General features: G+C 39.5%; 1 long non-coding RNA gene across 1 annotated transcript; it reads right to left on the minus strand.

Moving 5' to 3' along the window:
* Nucleotides 1-14,718: 14,718 nt before the first annotated feature.
* On the minus strand, nucleotides 14,719-18,554 carry LOC123287843 (uncharacterized). Its single transcript, XR_006531217.2, has 3 exons — nucleotides 17,756-18,554; nucleotides 15,099-15,219; nucleotides 14,719-14,934 (listed from the first exon to the last, which is right to left on the minus strand). It is a non-coding gene; the product is annotated as an uncharacterized lncRNA (long non-coding RNA).
* Between the last annotated feature and the right edge of the window lie 5,097 nt (nucleotides 18,555-23,651).

A 23,651-nucleotide genomic window follows, 5' to 3' on the forward strand; every position in this document is an offset into this window, starting at 1 on the left:
TTTGTCTCTTGTTAGAGTTTTTGTTTTAAAGTCTATTTTGTCTGATGTAAGTATTGTTACCCCAGCTTTCTTTTTGTTGCCATTTGCATGGAGTATCTTTTTCCATCCCTTCACTTTCAGTTTGTGAGTGCCTTTAGGTCTGATGTGTGTGTCTTGTATGCAGCATACATATGGGTCTTGTTTTTTATCCAATTGGCCACCCGATGCCTTTCGATTGGAGCATTCAGTGCATTGACATTTAAAGTAGTTATTTATAAGAATGTACTTATTGCCATTTTGTTACTTTTTTCTGGGTATTTTAATAGTTCTTCTCTGTTCCTTTCTTCTTCTCTTGCTCTCTTCCCTTGTGGCTTGATGACTGTCTTTAGTATTATGTTTGGGTTCCTTTCTCTTAATTTTTTCTGTATTTATTATAGGTTTCTGGTTTCTGATTACCATGAAGTTCATATATAATAATTTACATATATAGCAATCTATATTAAGTTGATAGTCTCTTTAGTTTGACCTCTTCCTAAAAGCTCTACTCTTTTACTCCCGTCCTCCCACATTTTATGTTTTTGATATCATATCTGACCTCTTTGGTGTGTGTGTATGTTTACACATTACCTTCTTATCATGGAAGTAGGTAGTTTTAGTACTTTTGTCTTTTGACCTTCATATGTGGTTGATCTGCTATGTTTATTGTATTTTTGCCTTTACCAGTGATTTTATTTTATTTTTTTAATAATTTTCTTATTCCTATTTGTGGTCTTCTCTTTCCCACTTGCATAAGTCCCTTTAGCATTTCTTGTAAGACTGGTTTCTTGGTGATAAACTCCCTTAATTTTTGCTTGTCTGGGAAACACTTTATCTCTCCTTCCATTCCAAGCAATGACCTTATCAGGTAGAGTATTCTTGGCTGTAGGTTTTTTCCTTTCAGTGCTTTAAATATATTGTGCCACTACCTTCTAGCCTGTAAGGTTTCTGCTGAGAAGTCAGCTGATAGCCTTGTGGGGTTTCCTCTGTATGTTACTTGTTGCCTTTCTCTTGTGGCTTTTAGGATTCTCTCTTTAATTCTTGATATTTTAATTATAACACATCTTGGGGTAGGCCTCTTTGGGTTTATCTTGTTTGGTGCTCTCTGTACTTCCTGTACTTAAATATCTGTTTTCTTCCTTAGGTTAGGAAAGCTTTCAGCTATTATTTCTTCTAATAGTTTCTCTGCCCCTTTGTCTCTCTCTTCTTCTTCTGGGACACCTATACCATGAATGTTACTGTGCTTGATGTTGTCCCAGAGGTCCCTTAGACTGTTCTCATTCTTTTTAATTCTTTTTTCTTTTATCTGTTCAGCTTGGGTGATTTCCTTTAGTCTTTCATCCAGCTCGCTGATCTGTTCTTCTGTATCATTTACTCTGCTATTGAGTCCCTCTAGTGAATTTTTCATTTCCAGTATTGTATTATTCATTTCTGATTGGTTCTTTTTTACATTCTCCAATTCTGTGTTGACATTCTCACTGAGTTCATCCATTCTTCTCCCAAGATCAGTGAGCATTCTTATCACTTTTTGTTTGAACTCTTTGTCAGGTAGATTGTTTATTTCTGCTTCATTTAGTTCTTTTACTGGGGTTTTATCCTGTTCCCTTACTTGGAATATATTCCTATGCCTCCTAATTTTGCTTGTTTCTCTGTGCTTATATCTATGTATTAGGTGAGTCAGCTACATCATCTCATCTTGGAGAGGTGGCCTTATGAGGCCCAGCAGTGTACTTCTCTCTCGTCACCAGTTACAAATCTCCCAGGAGTGACCCCTGTGTGGGCTACGTTTATCCTTCTGTTTTGGCAGGGTTGCTCTTGCTGCAGGTGCCCAGGAGGGTAGCCTGTCCCCCTGTCCAGCTGGTTGTATAGCTCAGCTGTATGTGACTGCTATGAACCCTTTAGTCACTTTATCAGGTTTGGGGAGCCCCAGCATAGTTGGCTGCAAGGTCTACTAGCACATTCCTGTTGTAGTTTTTCTGTTAAGTAAGTAGGCCTACAGCATGGCTGGATGCTAGGCTCAGGGGCTTACAATTGCTGTAGGCCTCTGGCCTGCAAGCCTCTTGTTAGCTTTCTCAGGATTGCAACTGAGTGGCCCCAGGCAGGGCAGCACCCAATTGTTTCAGGCTTTGGAAGATGGGGCCGATCCCCTATGTGGCTGTTAGAGCAGCACAAGTATTCTGCAGCCGACAAGCTGCAGAGCCAACAGGGCCACACATACCTTTAACACAGTCCTGTCCCATCTGCGTGCCCTAACTCCCTGAAGCGGACCAAGTCTTACCACTACAGAGGCCCCACACACTCTACACACTCCTCACACACATACTGCCCCCCAGAGGTGGACCCACTCACCCAGCTTCAGAGGATCCAGGTACCCAGCTTATACAGGCCCACAAGTTGCCTGAGGGTTTGCTGTTGGGTGGGGCCAGTCCCTAGAGTAGGCTGCCTGCCCTGGCTGAGCTGGATTAAATGGATGCTTTAGTAGGTGGGGCAGACCCTGGGCTAACAGGTCAGAGGAAGAACTCCAATGGCATCCACCAGTGTCTGTGTCAGCACACCTGTACTAGGCCCCAATAATGGTTGTCACCAAAGTCTCAGTCCCTGGAGAGGCCTCACCTCTCACCGAGATGCACCCAGAGCCTATCAGGTGAGTCTCTTTTCACCAAAGGACTGTGCACGTTTCTTTCTGGTGATTTTAGATTTCTTTCTGAAATGGGTGAATTTGTGTGTGGGCCTGTTAAGATCTGGCTTTTCTTTCCCTTATGTCTAATAGCTTTTCTGGAAGTATTCCCTTTTGTTGTTAGTAGCCAGCAAAGCCAGATATTATGACACTCACGTTGGTTGTGCTGAGTCCAAAGGATGCTTATAGGGATAACGCTCTCCCACTCAGGCCCCAACTCCTCCAAGGAAGGCTGTGTACCGTAGGATTGCTGCTGGCAGCCAAGAACTGTGCAGCCTGTGAAGGTGGCTTTGTTTTGTGTCCAGAATGGAATTTCTGCCTCTTCCACCCAGTCAGGACTGTCCCTTGTTGCAGAAGTTTTTTTTATCCAGTTTTCAGTTCTCTCTCAGGGCTAATTGTTCCCAGAGTAGTTGTAAATTGGTTGTGTCCATGGGAGGAGGTGAGTTCAGAGTCTGCTTACACCACCATCTTGACACCTCTCTATGTAATTTCTAATGTCATGCATTTTTTTCCTAAATCTTTTGGCTATTTAAAAAAGTTAGATTGGTTGCCTTATTTTGAGTTGCAAGAATTCCTTGTATATTTTGGACATAAGTCTTTTGTACTGCGAGTATTTTCTCCTGGTATGTGGCTTGTCTTTGCAATTGCTTAATGGTGTCTTTCAAAGACAAGTTTTTAAATTTGATGAAGTACAATTTTTCTATGATTAGTGTGACTTCTCTGAGAAATCTTTGCCTACTCTAAGGTTGCAAAGATTTTTTTATCACTTCTTTTAGAACTTTCTTAGTTTTGGCCTTTATAATTTAGTCTGTGATTTATTTTGAGTTAATTTTGTATATGACGAAAGCAAGAGATGAAGAGAATATTCTTCCTCTGTTGAATTACTTTGATAACTTTGTGAAAAATCAATTGACCATATGTATTTGGATCCATTTCTGGACTTTTTATTCTGTCTCATTGATCTATCTATATGTCTAACCATATGCCAATACCACACTTTTTTGATTATTTTAGCTTTATAAGAGTGAGTCATACAACTTTGTTCTCCTTTTTCAAAATTGCTTTGGCTGATACTAGGTTCTTTTGAATTTCTTATAAATTTTAGAGCCAGATTGTTAATATCTGCAAAAAAATTGAAGTCTTCCATCAGGAATTTTGACTGGATTACATTGTATCTGAAAAATTCATTTGGGCAGAATGACAACGATATTTAGTCTTCCAATTCATGAACATATCTCTTCATTTATTTAGGTCTCTTTTAACTCTCTCAACATTGTTTTTGCAGTTTTCAGTGTGCAATAAATCTATACACTTTTTAAAATATATCCTAAGTATTTAATGTCTTGGATACTAGAGTAAATAATAATGTTATTTTAATTCCATATTTAATTAGTTTGCTTACTACTAGTATTAAGAAATACAAATAATTTTTGTATATTGATTTTTCTTACTGAAATCTTCCTAAAATCACTTGTAACTTTATTTTAATTACTTATGATTTCTACATACACAGTCATTCAAATAAAGAATTTTTATTTTATTCCTTTTCCATTGTTTATGACTTCTATTCATTTTTCATGCTTTATTGTGTGGCTAGGCTCTCCAATACAGTGCTGAACAGAAATGGTGAGAATGTACATTCTTGTCTTGTTCCTGATGGAGGAAAACATTTATTCTTTTACCATTGTTATGATCTCAGTAGTAGGTTTTGTGTAGATGCCCTCTGTCAGATGGAAGAAGTTGGCTTTTACTCCTAACTTCCTGAGAGTCATTATCATGAATGGAGATGGAATTTTTTAAAAATGTTCCTCTATATGTCCATTATTCTGTTAATATGGTAAATTACATTGATCGATTTTCAAAGTTAAACCAACTTTGGGGCCGGCCCGGTGGCACAGTGGTTAAGTTGACACATTCTGCTTTGGCAGCCTGGGGTTCATCAGTTCGGATCCCGGGTGCGGACATGGCACCGCTTCGCAAGCCATGCTGTGGTAGACATCCCACTTATAAAGTAGAGGAAGATGGGCACAGATGTTAGTTCAGGGCCAGTCTTCCTCAGCAAAAAGAGGAGGATTGGTGGCAGAGCTCAGGGCTAATCTTCCAAAAAAAAAAAAAATCCTAAACCAACTTTGCATTCTTGAGATATACCCCATGGGTCATGATGCATTTTCCTTTTTTTAACATTGCTGGATTATATTTATTAATACTTGATGATAAACTTTTTCTTTATTTTCATGAGGAATAGCAGACTTTAATTGCTTTTCTTATAATAACTTTGGTTTTGTTATCAGAGAATTCTGGTCTCATACAACATGTAGAAAGGTGTTCCCTCCTCCTCTATTTTCTAAAATAGTTTCTATAGGATTGTTATTGTTTCTCCCTTAAACATTTGATAGAATTCACCACCGAAACAAATTGGGCTTGGAATTTCCTTTGTTGAAAGGTTTTTAATTTCAAATTCAATTTCTCTAATAAATATGAGACTATTCTTCCTGTTATTGATTTTTAATTTATTTCATTGTGGTCAAAGAACACATGATTTCAATAATTTTAATTATATTGAAACTTGATTAATGACGCTATATGGTCTATCTTACTGATTATTCCATGTCCACTTGCTGTGAGTATGCATTCTGCCACTGTTGGATGTCGTGCTTTATTTGTTAATTAAGGCAAATTGGTTGATTGTGTTGTTCAGGTTTTCTATATCCATACTGATTTTCTGTCTGCCTGTTCTATCAACTGCTGAGAGAGGAGTGTTGAAATTCCCAGCTATAATTGTTGATTCGTCTATTTCAGTTGTGAGGTTTTGTTTCATGTATTTTAAAGTTCTGAAATCAGTTACACACATTAGGAATGTTGAGTTTTCTTTTCTTTTTCTTTGTAAAAAAGATTGGCACCTGAGCTAACATCTGTTGCCAATCTTCAGGTTTTTCTTCTTCTTTTCCCCAAAGCCCCCCAGTACATAGTTTTATACTCTAGTTGTGGGTCCTTCTAGTTGTGCTACGTGTGGTGCTGCCTCAGCATGACCTGATGAGAGGTGCTAGGTCTGTGCCCATGATCTGAACTGGCAAAACCCTGGGCTGCTGAAGCAGAGTGCATGCACTTAACCACTTGGCCATGGGGCCAACCTCTGTTGGTCTTTCTTTATGAATTGATTCATAAAGATTTTATTCATAAAGATTTTATTATCACAAAATGTCTGTCTTTGTCTCTGGTAACATTTCTTACCAGAAATATCTGATACAAACACTACAGCTTTCTTATAGTAGTGTTTCTGTGGTACATCTTTTAACATCCTTTACTTTAAATCTTCCTGTGTCTTTACATTTCAAGTGAGTTTCTTATAGACAGCATATAGTTGGGTCTTACTTTTTTAGTTTAAAAACCACTGCCTTTCAATTGGTAATTTTAGTATATTTACATTTAAAATAATTAACAGTTTGGTTAGGTTTAAATCCATCATCTTGCTATCTTTTTTCTGTTAGCTTCTTTTTTCATCTTTTCTTGCCTTCTTTTAGATTAATTGAATTTTTTTGTATTCTTTTTTATCTCTTTTATTGCTGTTTTGGCTATTCCTCTTTGCTTTATTTTTCAGTGATTCCTCAAGGGTTTAAAATATGCCTCTTTAACTTACTACAGTCTATCTTCAAAGAATATTATACCACTTCATATATAATTTAGGAATCTTGAAAGAGTATACTTCCATTTCTCCCATTTTTAATGGTATTGTTGTCACACATTTTTCTTCTATCTATAATTCCCTAATACATTGCTAACACTTTTCACTTCAAACTTTCAATTAGGGTCTAGGAAATGAAAAGTGAGAAATACGTTTTATATCCACTCAAATGTTTACAATTTTGCTTCTCTTTTGTTTTCCTCTTTGTAAATTTGAATTTCCATATGATTTCATTTTCATTTAGCCTAAAAAACTCCTTTTAATATTTCTTATGATGCAGGTCTGCTGGTGACAAATTCTCTCAGATTTGTTGTAAAACTCTTTCCCTCATTTTTAATGGATAGTTTTGCAGGATATAGACTTGACTTTTTTTTGTTCTTGAGATTTTTTTTTTTAAACTAATCATTCCATTGTCCACAGGCTTACATTTTTTTAAAATGGGAAGCCAGCATGAACTAGTATCTTTGTTCCTCTATGTGTAATGTTTCTCTGTTTTTCTTTCACTCCCTCTGGCTCCTTTCAACATTTTTCTCTTTATCACTGGTTTTCAACAATTTGATGATGATATGTGTTGGTGTGGTTTTCCTTATGTTTATCTTGTTTGGGCTTGTTCAGCTTCTTGGATATGTGGGTTTATAGTTCACAATAAATTTGGAAAAATTTTGGCCATTATTTCTTCAAATATTTTTTTTCCCCTTTCACTTTTCTCCTTCTGGGACTCTAACTACACATATGTTTAATCACTTGATACAGTCTCACATAGTGAGGCTTAATTAATTTTTTTCAGTCTTTTTTCTCCATTTTGCTTAGGTTTAGATAGTTTCTATTTTCCAGTTGATAATCTGACACAGTTATGATTATAATTATACAATTACAATCTGGTTATCCAGTTGTGTTAGTTTTCTGCAGCTGCCGTACCAAAGTACCACAAGCTGGATGGCTTAAAAAAAACAGACATTTATTGTCTTACAGTTCTGGAAGCTGGAAATCTGAAATCAAGGTGTCAAGAGGGCTATACTCCACTGAAATCTGTTGGGGAGAATTTTTTGCTGTCCTTTCTACTTCTTGTATTTGCTGACAATCCTTGGAATTCCTTATCTTGTAGATGCATTCACCAATCCCTGACTTCATTGTCCCATGGCCATCTTCTCCCTGCATGTCTCTTGCCTCTTTTTATAAGAACACCAGTCATACTGGATTCAGGTCCCATTCTACTCCAGTATAATCTCATCTTAACTAATTACATGTGCAATGACCTTATTTCCAAATTAAGTCACATTCTGAGGTACTGGAGGTTAGGACATATCTTTTTGGGGGACATAATTCAACCAGTAATGTTTTCATTTATATATACTTTTTCACCTCTAGAAACTTCTTTTCCTTTTTTTAAAAAAAATATGTTTTCAATCTCTCTCCTCATATTACAATAGCTGTTTTAAAGTCATTGTCTGCTAATTCCGTCAGCTAAAAACAAAACAAAACAACAACAAAAAACAAACATTCACCAGATCAATAACTATATCAGGTGCCAGAGAACGTGTTGATTTGTCCCAGCAAAGAAACTACATTTGTAACAGCAAGTGCAATTTGAGTCACTGTCTGATTAAGTTATGGTCATACACTGTCATTCTCCAGACTCCATCTTTCTTATGCACAGGCTTAGAAGGTTATTTGAATAGGGGTGTGTTAAGAATCACCACTATATGCATCCTTCAAGTCCTTGATGATGGCACTTATCTCTACAGTCCTTCCAGGAATGTGGTATTGCTTTTGGTTTAATAGTTTAGTAGGTAGAGGGAAAGTTCTAGGGGTTCCCACTTGGCTTTTCTTGTCATAATAGCCCTCACTCCCTAGATCAGAGAACAAATATGGGGGTTCTGCCAGTTGCTGAGTATATATATCCAACTACGCCTTCTGGAATTTTGGAAATAACCATGAGGTGATTTTAGAGATCCACAGATCCATTGTGAGACAGACCTGGACTAAAATTGCATTGATTGCCTGGCCTCCATTAGCCTCTACTCTAACTGGTGAGCCACAGTATCTTTGAGTCTCAGGAATTAATGTCAGTCCAGAGTAGGTGTCCATCAGTTTCCCCCCAAACCTGGTTATTTTCCCTTCTTCAGTGCATACTCGCCATGATAAATGGCTGTGGTCCCTTTGAGGAAAGCCAGGAAGAAGAATTACAGTATAAATTGCTGGCAGCATATCAGGGTCCTTCCTCGAGCTGAATGCTGGCTTCTCCTAGAGGTACGCCATATCCCAGGCTACCATTGTCCCGGATGTCCTCACAACTGTATTGATGTTTCTATATACCCCACCCAAACCAAGCTTCTATTTCAAGGTGAGAGACCGTGGTGAAATGCAATTACGTGAGTCTGCCCTCTTCACCCTACATCATCATTTCTTCTCCTCACAGTCCTGCAAGCTGCATTATGCAGGCTTTCTGCTTTATTTTCCTCTATGAAAGGGCCTTTTCCTATAGCATATCCATCTCTGGGTGACATCGAAGCCTTCTCCTCTCCCTAGTCTACAAAGGCTGATGGGAAATAATGCAGATGGGCTTGCTTACATACTGGGAAAGATGCAATAACATTATCCCCATTACAACTTTATTAAAGCATTTACTGTACTTTCTTTTGATTTAAAGTAGACTGTGTACTCTTTAAGAGCAAGGACTTATATTTCATCTTAGTATCTTATGCCTACTATAATTTTGGCTCATGATAGGCACTAATTAAATTTTGTTGAATGCAGAACATGAATGCTTGAGTGAAAATTTAAACTTGCATTATTATCAGCAAAAAGCCTGAGTTCTAATTACAAAATTAGGATGATTACCCTGGGTTTGCAGTGACTGTGGGCAACTGTGTTGAAAATGTTTCTCTAGGGAACTAACTAAATCAGGAATCCTTCAATTTAGCCCAAGAAAGAAAGTCTTGATACCCTGAAAGCAATTATGTGAAGAAGGAGGAAGCAGAGCTATTAAAACAGAGGTAGCCTGACACCCCCAGCTTTTGGAGGACAGAACTCGGAGAAACTCTGATAGTTTTAATGATTCCACGTTTGAAGTCTGATGTTCTGTGAGTGATTCACCCTTAGCATATTTAAATTTATTAACTCCTTTGCTTCTGGCAATTTATTTTTGGAATTGTCTTCTTTATGATCCAGCTGGGGAGTCTGGTAAGTAAGTCTACAGCCAGGTCGGAGTTCTAGAATCAAAGAGAAATGTAAGAAAGAACTGTGTCCTCTCCTATGTCTAATTCCCACTCATCCTATGCACCTTCTGTGGGTGGTTCAATTCCTACTGAAGAAAGCAACTTCAAAGTTGCTCTTTTCAGGAAACAGAGGAGGAATATGGGGAGAACGTATAGGGATGATGGTAGAGCTGGAGCTGCCCTTGTATAGCTACAAAATGTCCACCACTTGGGAACATACTATATCCTTTCTTCATTTTAATTTACTCCAAGGCAGAAGGAGGCACTAGCAGGAAGAGATCTGTGTTTCTCCCCTTTTATTTCACTCCAGTTTCTCCTTTATTGTGCTTCAGACTTTCTACTCTTCCTCAGCTTCAGGGTGTTCGGAACAAAAGCTTCCATGACAGCAAGGAAGATGCGTATCTTATTCACCATTTATCCCCTGGGCCTTGTTCACATAAATAAAACATTAATATATTGGTTCAATCTAAACATTTAAATAAAAAATATGTATGCATTATTTTTAAAAAGGCAAGCAGTGCCGAAGAGTATAAAATATAAGATATTTTACCTCCACTACTTAACCGCCTCCTCATTCCCATACCACCAATAAAACCACCACACAATTCCTGGTTTTAGTTCTCCTGGTAATTGCCTTTATATTTATTGATTTATCATTATATAATGTCTTTGTGCATTATAAAATATGAGGAATTTGCTTTACTTATATCATCCTCCAACTCCGCGATCAGGTCTCAGTTTTTATTGCTATGTTACTATTTTGGACAGCAATGCTGGTTGAATGAGCGAGTGCACAAACCAGTTTCCTCTTTCATTTCTTTACCCAAACAATGGTACCCTTGTTTCCTTTTTTTTTTAATTGAAGAATAATTGACATGCAATATCCTATTAGTTTCAGATGTACATGACAGCGATTCAATATTTATATACATTATGAAATGATCAACCCAATAAGTCTAGTAACCATCTGTCAACAAACAAAGTTATTACAGTTTTAATGACTATATTCCCTATGCCATACATTACATCCCCATGACTTATTTATTTTATAACTAGAACTTTGTATCTCTTAATCCTGTTTACCTATTTCGCTCATCCCCAACCCCTCCTTCCTTTAGTAATTGCCAGTCTGTCTCTTGTATCTATGAATCTGTTCCTGTTTTGTTTTGTTTGTTCATTTGTTTTGTTTTCTAGATTCTACACATAAATGAAATTATATGATATTTGTTTTTACCTCTCTGACTTATTTCACTTAGCATAATAACCTCTAGGTCCATCCATGTTGTCACAATTGGCAAAATTTCATTATTTTTTATGGCTGAGTAATATTCCATTGTGTGTGTGTGTGTGTGTGTGTGTGTGTGTGTGTGTGTGTGTATACACACAATGATGGACACAGGTAGCTTTCATATCTTGGCTACTGTAAATAATGGTAAAATGAACATAGGGGTGCATATATCTCTTCAAATTAGTGCTTTCATTTTCTTTGAACAAATACCCAGAAGTGGAATTCTGAATCACATGGTAGTTCTATTTTTAATTTTTCATCTTGGTGAGGAAGATTGTCTCTGAGCTAATATCTGTGCCAATCTTCCTCTATTTTGTATGTGAGATGCCACCACAGCATGACTTGATGTACAGTGTTTAGGTCTATGCCCAGGATCCAAACTTACAAACCCTGGGCTGCCAAAGCAGAGCATGCAAACTTAACCGCTACACCACTGAGCTGGCCCCTATTTTTAATTTTTTCAGGAACCTCCATATTTTTCCGTAATGGCTGAACCAATGTACATTTCCACCAACTTTGTACAAGGGTTCCCTTTTCTCCACATCCTAGCCAACACTTGTTATCTCTTGTCATTTGATAATAGCTATTGTTACAGGTGTGAGGTGATATCTCATTGTGGTTCTGCTCTGCATTTCCCTGACTGTTAGTGATGTTGAGCATCTTTTCATGTGCCTGTTGGCCATCTGTATTTCTTCTTTGAAAAAATGTCTATTCAAATCCTATGCCCATTTCTTAATCGAGTTGTTTGTATTTTTGACATTAAGTTGTATAATTTCTTTATATATTTTGGATATTAATCCCTTATGAGATGTATGACTTGCACATACCTTCTCCCATTCACTAGATTGCCAGTAGTACCCTCATTTCTAAACCACTGGAAGCCAGCCTTCTGCCAAATGGTGACAGAGTTTCCCATGCCATGCCATTTGGTTTTTGTGCTTGTAAATCCTCTCTAACATGTTCAGTGATCTCCTGATTAATTGTAAAAGATTACCTTTCTCAGAAACATCTGAGTTTAACAGGTCTCAAAGCCACTAGCTGCAGAAGGAGGTCCTGACACTGGAACTTTAAAACGTTTAGGCTTGCTGTTTAAATCCTCCAGGATGTCTTGTAGCTTCCTAGCGAGCCGCCGACTTGGGGCTGGGCAAGACTAAGACAGTGGAACTTATGCTTAGTGACTATGGATCATCCACTGTTTTTATTATGTCTGTCTTCTGAGACTTTCTCTTTGGCTGTTGTCAGATGTATCAAAACAAAACATCTCCAGGAAAAAATATCAAAGGACCTAAAATTAATGTGTTATTTCAGATTTCTTCTAAGCCAGCAAAAGAACGTCCCTCTCTGACTAACGTCCGATAATTCGAGCCTCGCAGGCCAGCCCCCTTAACGTGCTGATTTAGGGCCCCTGCCCGTTTTCCTCTCTCGTCTTTTCATCTTTGTCTCTCTGATGCAATCAGCATGCTGGCCTTAGGCTCACCTCGGTTTTGTTTTATTTTTTAAGGAAAAAAAAACCTTCTTGGTTTTTCAAGTGAGTTTAAGATTCAACTCTTCTGCTCTTTTACCACAGATTCCCTAAATCTTAGAGTTTGAAAGTTTTTATTTAAATCGTGACTTAGAGTGGGTCACAGCAAAGTAAATTCTCATCAACGATGTACTTTGGTAGCACTGTTGATTCTCAGCTGTGGTGTCCTAGGGAAAAAGGAAAAACTTTCAGCTCAGAATTGAAAAACTTTGCTGGGGTCCTTGATGCACTATTCACTTGCTGTGTGACTATTGTGTTGAGGCAGGTCACCTCAACTGTCTGAGCCACAGCTCTCTACTGAGCAATGAAGATCATAACACAGTACTTAGCTCACAGAGCTGTTGCACTGGTGCATAATAGGTGCTCAGTAAACTTAACTCATCTCTAACTTTTGTGTCTACAATCAAATTTTTGATCTTGTTCCCCAATTCCTACATGGATTTTCTTATCCCAGTTGATGGCAACCCCAATCTTCTCGTTTCTTATGTCATGCTTGACACTTTCTCTCTCAGCTCAAATCCAATACATCTGCAAATCCTCTTGGCTCTGCCTTAGGAATGTATTCCTAATCTGATACCTTATACCACTTCCCTCACTGCCACCGTTGTCTGAGCCAACATCACTTATCACCTCATTACCGCAATAGCCTCCTAACTGGTCTCCCCATTTCTACCCTTGCCTCTCTAGGGTCTATTCTCAACACTTCAGCCAGAGCAATCCTTTAAAAAGTGAGTCTGATCTGTCACTCCTCCACTCAGATTCAGCCATGGTTTCTTGTTAGGGCTGATCTCCAACTGGCTCACACCGGAACTGGGGTACCAGTTGTTATAATATTGAAATCCTTCTGTCCCTATCATGAGATAGCCTATCCTCAAAGTCCTCTTTCCTTGAAATTCCCTGGAATCCACCAGGGGGTCTCCCCACAATGCACCGACTCAAGGGATAATGCTTAGCACTTCAGAGGGACCTCTAGGACAGTACTTCCATCTTGTGGCCAGACATTCATGCTGATGGGTTGGTGTCTGAGCTGTACCTGCTGTTAAACATTTTGAATAACACCTGTGTTTGCCATCTCATTCAAAATAAAAACCAAGTTTCCACATTGCTGAGATTCTTTTCTACATTTTTGACTGCATCTCCTATTGTTCCAGCCTTGTTCAGTCCACACAAGTCATGGATGCCTCTTGGCATTTCCTAAATCAAGCTAAGTATGCTGCTGCCTCAGGGCCTTTGCACTTGCTCTTTCTGCTGCTGGTAATGTCCCTGAACCAGATTTCCATCTGACTAGCTCTTTTATCTCCTGCAGCTATCTTCTCAGTGTCACTTTCTTCACAAGGCACTTTCTGGCTGCCTTATGTAAAATAGAAACCCTTCTCCCTTCTCCACTGGTATACTCTAATCATTGTTCTCAATCCTTACTTTTTCTCAACAGCATTTATCTCCATCTGACAGGCTATATATTTTCATCTGTGTGTTCATTTATTGTCTGTCTCCCTTTTCCCCACCAACTAGAATGTGAGCTCCCTCAGAGCAGGAATTTTATCTGTTTTGCTGACTGCTTTATCTCTAATGCCTAGCAGAGTCTGACATATAGTAAGCCCTCAAAAAACATTTGTTGAAGGAAAGAACTACTCAGTGCCCAGTTTTCTCATTTGAATAACAAGGAAAATAATACATCCTAGATAAATTGTGAAGATTAAATAAATGAGAAAGGAGCTGGTAAGCTATAAGGCCCTGAATAAAGGTTAGCTGTCATCAGTTTCCTCTTGTTGATAAATATTTTTGGACCACAGTCACCCTCCTCCAACACTGTTGCCAACAAGAGTGTCCATGTTTGAAGGAATCTCTAAAAATTCTGCCCTGGTGTCCTGGGGGCCATAGCCCTGAATGGCCTATGGTTCTGCTTGTACCCTCAATCCTGAGTGGACGAGAGGTTTCTCAAGGCATCAGGACAAAGCAAGTGTGTCAGCAGCCATGGCGAGTGCATGACACATTCTTCCCAGCTCCTTAAAGCTTTCCTGTGGGCCCATGCAGGGAGGGGGGTGTGTCAGGAGTCACATGTGCTCTGGTGCTTGCATCAAAAAGCCCTATAAAGGGAAGATACATCAGAAGAGGAAGGAGTGGACACCTGCTTTATTCTCTGTATCTGGGAAGCGAAGTCCAATGGTAAGAATAGGTTGAGCATATGGCAGCGTCCACATAACTACATACAAAACACAGGGATGTTTTTAAAATGTAAAGATTTGCTTCAGGAGGTCATTTGGGAACCCTGGCTAAAGGTCATGGGGAAGGCAAGGAAAAGCATGCAGGAGCTTTGGTGGAAAAACGAGTAAATTTACTGAATCCCCGCATTACAGTTTCCAGTGAACTCTATTATCCATTCTCATTTCTTAACAAACAAACAAATATGGGGTCAGTCCAGTGGCTTAGTGGTTAAGTTCTCACATTGCACTTTGGCGGCCCGGGGTTCACAGGTTCAGGTCACAGGCGTGGACCCATGCACCGCTCATCAAGCCATGCTGTGGCGGCATCCTATGTACAAGGCAGAGGAAGATGGGCACGGATGTTAGCTCAGGGCCAATCTTCCTCACACACACACACACACACACACACACACAAATACACACAAACCAAACAAATAAACACACACACAGTGAGGTGCACTGTGTGTTTGGAGTCTAGACTGTAGGCCTTACCTTCAAGGTAAACATACTCCAGACCTGTGAAGACTTGTGGTCCATCCCCCTGGAAGCACCATCCTTCTCTAGAACCTCACTACCCCTTTAATTCACAAAGGGAGTTGGTGTCTTTACCATTCTGAGAGTAAAAAAAGTAAAGAGAAAACACTCTTACTAAAGTAATCTAGAGTAGCTTGCCTTGTGATAGAACCCCTTTTCCCTCTGTATCTGAGGAAGTGAGGGATTTTGGCATCTTCCCAGGATCCATCATGCGTATATGGCAAAACATCATGATTCTGGAGGCTGGAAGGCGAGTCCTGCTTCCCGAGCATGATTTCAGGGACTAGACCCCATCATTACCATGCATGCATGCACATTTGAGATAGGCATCCTTTCGCCAGTTATAAGATAAATGTTCAATTCTGCAAGGGTAGGGATCTTTAGATTCACACAATGATACATAGCTTTAAGTTAGTGGAAAATAACTTTGGAAAGCAGATCTTAGTTTCCATGTCATAAAAATATTTCTCTCTAGTATTTTGTCCTGACAGCTCAAACAAATATAATATGAGAATACTACCTGTGGCTTATTTTTTTTCTTTTGGTTTCTAATGCTGAATTTATAATCTTCTCTAACTTTGTGTGACCACACATATTTAAGATTCCTGTATCAATTTGATTCACTGCCACATTTCCTTCTGTGTTGAAAAGGAAGTTACAGACCTCAAATGGCTTTTACATTGTCTGTGTGATAAGTGCACTATACATATGGAATATCAGATGCCTCATTTCAAGGCTACTCTTGACATTGCTGCTGCTAATGATTCTTCCATTTGGGAATATTTCCATTCCGTACCCAAAATCTATCTTAAGCGGTGAGGAAAAGTGGTGAAAATCGGCACTACGCAGAGGCCAGCAAGTTTCCCAGTTGGTTATGATCACCACATCCTTCCAAAAGGGATGACTGGGGGTGGGGGGGATGGAGGGAGAAATAAAAACAAATTTTGGCAGACCCAAGCTTAGAAGAAAAACAATACTTTCACCGAATTTAGCCTCTGCTCTCTGTCATAGAAAATTATAATAAGTACAAGAGAATTGCATTCAATTTTGGTCAAGTATTATTCTTGGAATACACATTAGTCAGAATTGGCCTCATTAGGAGGGCACTTTTTGAACAGCTATGTAGTGGTTCACAAAGCATGCAGCCTCCTGAGAGGGTGTGATTCGAAGTTTAACAAGCTTATTTCACATTCGATATCACTTACATTTCAAACCAGGACTCAAACCAGAGCTTATACTGAACCTTTAAATGACAAGAAGTGGAGTAAAACACATTTACATATAACCATACAATAACATTGTCAGAATTGCCACAACTCGTTAATTGCCAACATAGACCTACCAATCGACACTACAGCTCGGGCACTGAGCTTGTTGTTTTCCCCCTTCTTATAAGTCAGCATTTTCCATTGAACCTACAAATGAATTGAATTCACATACCACTCTACACCGAAGCACATGTTTTTATTTTGCTTCCCTATTTATAATCGCTATTTTGAAAACAACAATTGTGGTTTGGATTCACTGTGGGGCTGACTTTTACACATGTAAAGGCTCATGATTTTTTCTTTTTCCTCTGGAAGCTCTTAAATCATTTTTAACTATATAATCTGATTTGCCATCACCATCAGTATAAAGTAGGTAGTACAGCACACATTTCCTAACAAATTTAATAGGTGAGGAAAATGAAGGTAGAAGATGAGTAGCTTGCCCAAGCCAATAGTAACATTTTAGGGATATTGGATTGAGTTAAAACTAAGCTAAGGACTAGATCCAGAGAGTCATAGAGGAAAATCTTAGGTATTTTTTACGCAGAGCAAAAAGACTAAGCAAATTAAACCTTTAATGTATCCTGTATCTTGATACTAATGTCAATTTAGAAATCTGGTAACCAGAGCAGAGAAGCCGAAAGCTCAGATAATATCGAATCTGTTTACCTGAGAGAGTTGCTCTGGGAAGAACTCTGGAACCCTCACATAAGAGCAAAGGTATTTCCAGCTGATTTGGGCTTCTCCCTAAAAACATTGTTGCCCTTTATTTCTGCAAGGTAAACAAAGAAACGCTGACACTAAGTGCTGCCCAAACTGGCTATGTCTTCAAGACTGGTGCTGATCGCAACTCTAGCACCGAGGTACCTTCTTTGATGACTACTTACAGGAAAAAAATTGACCTCACTGAAACCACTTGATCTTTTGTCCGGATCTGAGGAGGCTGTGTAAGCTTACTTAAAGCTCTCTGGGTCGCTCCGAGGCAGCAGGGAGAATATGAGCAAAGCTTCATTACTTTATTGGCGCTGTCTTCCAAATCAGACTTTCTCACAGGATTCTAGCCTTTCTGGCCTAAACTAGGAAGTGCCCAGGTGTGTTTAACTCAGTACTAAAATTAAAATCTAGGAATGTTTTAGACCTCACATGTTCAGGTTCAATTTTATTTTGGTAACTAGGTTTCAGCCAGGTTCTTATTTCTTTTGAACCAGGTCATCCAGCCCCTGTTTTTCATCAAAGAATCTCAGTGAACTTAGATTTTTGATTCTCAGACACCCAACTCGCTGAACCACCCACCCTGCCTTAATGCCTTGCTATTTTATTCCATATAAGGCCTTGAAACATACTCACCTTACTCAGTGAAAATCCTTCTGGGATGGGGAGCTGCCAGCACATTAGAAATATGATCTAAAGTCGTTCTGTTCGAGGTTGGTCATATCCAGTTTAGAAGATATCAGGTATAAAATGAGAAAAAAATATTATCTCCCAACACTTATCAGATCATCTTCTTATAAGACTTTTTCTTGTTTAGTTTTTTAGTTCATTTCTTGGTTTTTCTGGAAAAAACGCTGCAGTTATGTTGCTCACGCAGCCAAAAATCTGCACTTAATTGGGCACATAAAAAAATAGCAGACAGGAAGTCTATTTCCTCACAGAGAGATATTGTGGTTTATGGACTCTGCTTTCATACTGCAAAGCCAGTGCATTATTTTATTTTTTAATACACTCCTGGTAAGATGTCCCTGGCAACCGTAAAGCTGTTTAAGTCCACACCAGAATCAGTATCAGCCCAGGTAGAGGTGCTTGATTACAAAATATTAGTTTAATCTGGGTTTGATTTTGAATCAAACTTAAGTTCTTAAATTTTTCTGGATGCTAGAGAAATAGAGAATTTAATATTTGTGTATGCACTGAAAAAGTGATAAATGTTCATGAGAGAAACCGGCCACATCCAACAAGCAGGGCTGCATTGACTCTCCACGGGTTCTGGGAAAACATTTAAGTTGCCTGTATAACTTCCCCCACACACACCCTTGATTCACTCCCTCTGGGAGCCAGAGAGTTCCTGAGGACTATCAAGTTACAAAGGGGAAGGAAGCCTTTATCAAAAGATTGAAGATGCTTACTTTTCCAGTTGTCTTTCCATCTCTTTATCACTATCCTGTACATTCTTCCTTTTTTCATTTATATCTCTCATATTTGAGTCATAATAATTAAATCCCCAAGAATACAAACTCAGAGTTTTAGAGTCTGGCTTCCCATTTATAGATGAGGAAAGTGAGACAAAAAGTAGTTGCATAATTTTTTTTTTTTTCCCAAGGACATGAAACACCAGTAGCAGAGACAGGATTAAATCCCGATTCTTCCCCGACACCACACTGCCTTTCTGGGTGAGTGGAAAAACAAAAATGAAAGTACTGTTCTCTTGTCACTTCGTGTGAGCTCTAAGACCGGGTACATTTGGTTCTAGGCCCTTTCTATCTGCTTGTCTTGGGCACAATGCTTCATAATTTGGAAAAATTATGTAAGCCCCCAATTTTTCCTAGGGCATGTGAGAAACTGCCATTTGTTTTTAGCAACGTAGTGTCATAAAGTTAGTGTGGGCCTAATCCCACTTAAAAGTTAGCTGAGAGCTTTGGTGTAATTGCTTTGCCTTTTAATTCAGGCTAAGCCACAGGTAATCAAGTCTTTCCTTAATACCTTGGGGTTTTATAGAAACTAAAACCCATCCGGTTGGTACAGGTATCACTAGCCTCAAACTGGAATTCTCTAATGCTCACGGTCAACTCAATCCAGGGAGGGGATTGACGTCACACTAGTGTTTGTGTAACTCTGTGGGATTAATTTTGACACTTTGCCTTCCAGAGAAGGTAAAATTTAGGGTCTTTCTCCAGTCGTTGCCCAATCCAGACTCAGATGGGAAGTTGATCAAGGGAGCCAGAGAGTTTAGACTCAATCTCAGTTTCTCAAACTTGTCTCTGATTCTTTGGCTCAGTCTTCAAAGGAATAAGCCAACAGGAAACAGATTGTCGCATACGGTCACGGTCATGGCTGGCTGTAGTTTGATTTGGGAAACAATTGCTATCCTTTGGTTGTTGTCTAGGAGAATCATGTGTGGGGCTGAATATCTCTACCAGCTGATCTGGAGTCTTGGGGAGTTGAGGGTGAGGAGGAGGTGCTTTCTTAGTTCTACAGGAAGGACTGTTCTGGATTTTCTTGGTGCTGGCTTGGTACCAAGTATGTCATATAGAAAGGGAAAAATCATGATAATTATTATCAAGTTCTTACCATGCATCAGGGCTGGTTCCAGAGTCTTCATCTTTATCATCTTCCCAATCACTGTGTGAGGTAGGTCTTATTATCCTTATTTTATAGGTAAAGAGGGAAAAAGTCAAGTTCTTTCCACCACCCTCCAGATAAAGTTCAAATCTCTTAACAGGAAGAGGCAGGGAAGGGTAGCGGTTAAGGGTACAAACTGTACAGCTGGGCTGCCTACCTTTGAATTGCAGATCTGCCACTTACTAGTTGTACAAACTTAGGCAAGTTGTTTAAGTTTTCTGTGCCTCAGTTTCTGCATCTGCAAGTGGAGACACAACCTGATGGGGTTGTTAGAGAGTGAAATATTTAGTAAATTTAAAGTGTTTAGAGCAATGTCTGGCCCATAGTTCTAAATGTTAGCTAATATTGTTACTATTACCATTATCATCGCTATTATTATTTTTAGCAACAGAATGTGGAATGAGACTTTTGTTATCTCAAGATTTCAGCTAACGCCTCAAAGTTGGGAACATTAGATGATAGGTATCCCCACATTTTAAAGAGGAGCTGCTAGATCCATTTCTGCACTGCTACTGAAATGTAGCTGAGTGGTCCTGATTTCATCACCCCCTACCACTCATACAGAGAAAAGAATAGAAATTCAAGAATCCTCTGAAGTAGAGAATTCACGGGACAAGTATGTTTTCAGTATAGTGGGTAGTGTTATGGTATTTCCCCAAGTAATTGGCTCTAAACATTGTGAGGTCCCTGAAGGGAGACTGGGACCCCCTCCTCGCCTGGAGGCTTGCTATGCTGGTGCTGCTCTGGCATTGCCCCTGGAGCAGAATGTGAACAAAGAATTCTGGAAAGTCTGACAGCCTGGTGAACAGAGAGAGTCATGCTTGCTTCTTCCCTGGTGGATTCTTAAGGAGCAGCCCTCGTTGGTAGGGTGAGGAAAGACAACTAGACAGGCACAGCTTGTACTCCGGCTGTTCCACGTGGTGAAGACCTGTGAGCTTCCTGTTGGTCAAGTGGATGCCTTGAAAGCCAGATGGGTTTAGATCATCTTAAGATACTCGGCCCCAGGTGGAGGACTGTCACAGTGGGAGACTGGAGTTGTATGGCCAAGGTCAAGGAGAGGGTGACAGGCGGTGGGCTGGAAAGCTCATTAGCAGTGTGAACTGTGGCTGTAGAGTTTCCTTAAGACCCTACATCTCTGCCCCATGAGAGAGCAGCATCTTCATGCCCATGACAGCCAGCCAGTCAGCATAGTGTTCACGCTGAAGGAATGACCACAGCAGGACCAGTTAGGCTAAAAATACACTTCCATCTGTATTTCTCTATGCTCTTCCTCCTCCTCTTGCCTGACCCTGGAAAGGAAATAGATGAAGACAGAAAGAAAAGAACATGATGCCTCATCCAACGGAGATCCCAAGCCACAGCTAAGGGCACTTTGAGATTGAAACTTTAATTTAGATTCCATAAGGCTTTTTTCTATCTAAAAGTGAATCCTAACTATTCTTTTAGCCATGAGCAACCTAAATGCTGGAGACTCTGCTTGAGATATCATCAAGGAGCAGGGAAGGGGTATCCAACAGAATGTGTTTAAATTTTTAATGTGAGCAATTAAATATTTTTAGCAACTTGCCCAAGACTATACAGCTTAAATGGCAGAATTTGAAAGTAAACCCATGTCTGATTACCAACGCCATGGTGTTTTTACTACGTAGACTTCCCCCTGAAATTTTATGGTGGAATCAACCAGAAGAATTCTGTTAAAATGTGCTACAACTCTTGTAAAGGGGTTTGCTAAATTTGCATAACATATTCAAAATGCCTTACAGAAATAAACAGGAGAGATTAGAGATTTTGGCAACTCTTTAACATTTGAGGTGTGGTACCTCAGGGAAGACTATCTAACCATAGAAGAAGAGTTATAAGGGTGCCAGAACTAAGAAATCTATATCTGTATATATATATCTATTTCTTTCTTATACATATGTAAGAAATATATCCATTTCATACACAAGCACACATGTATGTGTGTGTATGTATATGTGTATATTCATATACAGTTATAAAAGCTATAGGATAAAAAAAGTGTGGGAATATGGAGGTCATCTAGTCAAACGTTCATTTTAAAGATGAAGAAACTAGACCTAAGGAGGTGAAGCTGTTTATTTAAATTCTCCAGAGATTAAGTGGTAAAGTCTTTTCTTTAATCCAAGTCAGTTACTCCCCTGGTTTCTGCAGCTGAGGTGCTGGGCAGAGCCAGAGAATATGTGTTTCTTGTCAAGAAACCACAAAAGAACCCCTTTCTAAAGTTCTGGGTGTGACTCTGCACCCTCCGATGGTTACATGGACAACCTCAAGCGAAAATATCCCTTATTGGAGGCTTAGTGAAAGGAAACAGGCTTTGCTGAGGAGTTGGAATAAGAGTGATAATTCTTGGTCAGCTCAGGCTAAGAGTTAATACATGCTTGTGGGCCTAAGGATGGCTTGGACGACTGTAGCTGTAAAATTGGGAGCTGAGGCTGTAGCTAGGATTAAGTGGATCACCCACAGGCACTCTTTTTACAGATGAGTGGGCTATGATGGAACACCCTTGTCAACGTGGGCTAGAAGAGTGTCTCCACTATAAATGAATCTTTCCCTTGGGAATCTAAATGACACTGATGTCCTTATAAAGACCAAAACCCTTAGTCTTAAAATCTCTATCAAGACCAGAGCCTCAGCTATGATTGCTCACATATGGAACTAAGCAGAAACAAATGGTCTGGAAGGCATTCTTATGGCTATAAAGGAACTGTATTGCCAAAGAAGCCAGAAAACTGGCCTGCCAAAACCTGTGGCACCTCAACCCGACTCCTGGATCTATAAATCGATATCGGCAAGAAGTGGAGTGTGGAAGTTGTGGTGGCCCCAAGAAAGTATACTCTCCAGTGTATGCTTCAGATGTGGCCAGGGAGACAATGGACAAAAGAAATCCTCCCAGAGCTACAGCCACAGCAGCCAGATGGGCTGACCGAACGACTCACGTCACTGGTAGGGTGGGAGTTTCCATAGATCCTTTCCAACTGGACTTGATAATTCTGACATTGATGACAGCTGAGTGTTTCCCATTTTCTCTTTTCCAATGGGAGTTTTATTTCAGTCATCCTGTCCCTACTCCTCCATTTTATATTGAGTATTCTGGGACAGATTACTAGTCTGTTAGTTACCAGCCACCATATTACAAAGAGTAACATTGGGACCGTTGATATAGAGGGCTGATCTCACCCAGAGAATCCTCAACTTTGATCTAGATGCAGGAACTGGATGAGGCTTTGGGATGAGATTCCTTGAGAAGGAAATGAGGGTATTCTCTATGGAGCATGAATAATGCAAACATAGCCAAGGGAATGGAATGTGACCAAGACTATTAGCTGTCCCTCAAGACCTGTCCTCTGGCCCCTTGTAGATAGTGTGGCTATGTGAAGTTCCAGCTAATGGGTTATGCACAGAAGTGAAGAACATAATTTCTTATCCACATCTCCCTTAATGGAGGGGTTGTGTTCTTCATCCTTCCTCCCACCCATTGCTTGGAATGTGGATATGGTGAGGACCTACCCAGGACCTTGCAGACTGAGAATAGCCCAGCAATTGTGGATCTCTCTGACAGGGACCTGGGTCCCCGGAAAATCTTGTGGAGCCTTGGACTACCTGCCTTTGGACAGTTACATGAGAAAAAATTTTCTATCTTCTTTATGCAACAGCTATTTTGAGCCTCTATTACGTACAGCCAAATCTTTATCCTTTCATTCATGCTGTCTTTAATGTAATCTTTAATACATATTGTCAGGGAGTTTACAAACCAGACCCTTCATTCGATTCCTAAACATTAAGATCAGTTTCCTATACATTTTGAACTAAACAATATGAAGCTAAAATGTAAACTTTATGAGATCAGAGACCTTGCCAATCTTGTTCACCACTGTATTCCCGGTGC

Source organism: Equus asinus, chromosome 22 (assembly GCF_041296235.1).
Source record: "Equus asinus isolate D_3611 breed Donkey chromosome 22, EquAss-T2T_v2, whole genome shotgun sequence".
NCBI classification, from domain to species: domain Eukaryota; kingdom Metazoa; phylum Chordata; class Mammalia; order Perissodactyla; family Equidae; genus Equus; species Equus asinus.